The following is a 1741-nucleotide window of genomic DNA, read 5'->3' on the forward strand; positions in this document are numbered from 1 at the left end:
GGGGGTGGGGGGCGCAAGTGCCCATGGAATCCAGGTCATGGGGAGCTTCTCATTGACCAGCACCCTCAAGTTCTCCTCCTCAGGGCTGCTCCAGCCTGTCCCCCCCAGCCTGGGTCTGTGCTTGGGTTCTGTGTGCTTGGGAATGGGTTTTTCAAGCAAGATACACATAAGCAAGCCAGAAAAAGCTGTGAAAGCCCATTTGTGGTGGCAAGGCATGGGGATAGGAGGGAAGTCCCTGTTCAAACCCCCAGGAAACCATCCTGGTCCTGCAGTTCCTCACTGCAGACACGAAGGGAAGGGAGCAAACCCCTCCAGGGCAGTCTGGTCCTATGGCTGCTCTGCAAGAGCACACTGCACTGACAACCACAGCACAAGCTGTGTGAAGAGCAGCTGGATTTGGGTGAAGCTGGCACACAAGAACACAAAAACTTCCTTTTCGGGGGGGAGGGGGGGGTTACCCAGTCATCAGCACTGAGGACAGAAAGGACTGGACAAAACCCCTTCCTTCATTGACATCTACTCTCCCCAAACCAGCACAGCCTCTTCGCAGTGTCTCCCCATGGGCAGGTAGAGTTCCTGTACCTGGTGCTGGTCACAGCTTGGAACTCAGACATGTCTTCACTCAGACACTTCACTGCCTTGGGAAGACAAGCTTAGGAAGCTGCGTTTCACTCACCGCAGCAGTGAGAGCCTCAGTTTGATATTAAGAAAAAGATGGATGTATTTGAAAACACCTCTGGGAAAGAAGGACACCCCCCCCAGCCTTCCCCATTCAGCCAAATCAGGAACCCAATCACAATCCAACAGGAATAAATCCCATTTGAAGCTATAGCAGCAGCACAGTCATTTAATGTTTTCTCCTCTGGCAATCCTTCAAATGGAACCAACAACTACTGATAGCAATGAAAACGCCTTAGGGAGGCATCAAAACAACCTCATTTCTTCCCAGAGCTTCTTAAGCACTTTAAGCATGTCAGAGCAGGTTTTATTAACCCCCCTGAGCAAGAGAAAAGAAAATATCACAGAGTGTAAATGAATGTTTGGGGTGGGGGGTTGTCCAGGCTCAAGCCTCTCCCGCACAGCAGCACATTATCACACATCACAGCTGGCAGGAGGTGATTTACTCACTTGCTGCTTCGCTCTCCTGTTGTAATAAAAGGGAAGGAGTTTCTCAAGGCTCTTTTATCAATCTTCCTCATCCAGGCACAGGCAAAAAGAAATTAAACCCAACTGTGTAACAAGATCTCAGTGGGATATTATCTAAAGGAACTTTGCTTGAGTGGTTTGGTACAGGAAGGGGTGGCTGCAAGCCCTAAAATCTTCATGTAAGAGCTGCTTTGGGGGACAGAGAGTATTTCCTACGTAAGTAACACAGCAGGAGTGTCCCACAGGCTCTGGAGATAAGACACCAAGTAACATGCCTCGTAGCAGCATCAAAGCCTGGAAGATAATGTAAGAGGGTTGAACCTGGCTCAGTCAAGCAGGAACAGAACAGGATAAACCCCAGGCCCTGTCTTGCTCCCAGCTGATGTCCTACCCATGACTTCTCTCAGCGCTGCAAGTGGCTTAAAGTGAAGGGAACATCTGCCCAGGAGGCAGGAAAGCATAGCCCCAGCAGTGCTAACAGCCACCGGGGGCATTAGCGGAGTGTTTACACCAGTCTGGCTACACCAACAGCATCCATCTCACTCATTCCCGACAGCAAATCCTGCAGAATTCATAAAGGCAGAAAGACCTCCCT

Source organism: Nestor notabilis, unplaced genomic scaffold (assembly GCF_000696875.1).
Source record: "Nestor notabilis isolate BGI_N333 unplaced genomic scaffold, ASM69687v1 scaffold26816, whole genome shotgun sequence".
NCBI classification, from domain to species: domain Eukaryota; kingdom Metazoa; phylum Chordata; class Aves; order Psittaciformes; family Psittacidae; genus Nestor; species Nestor notabilis.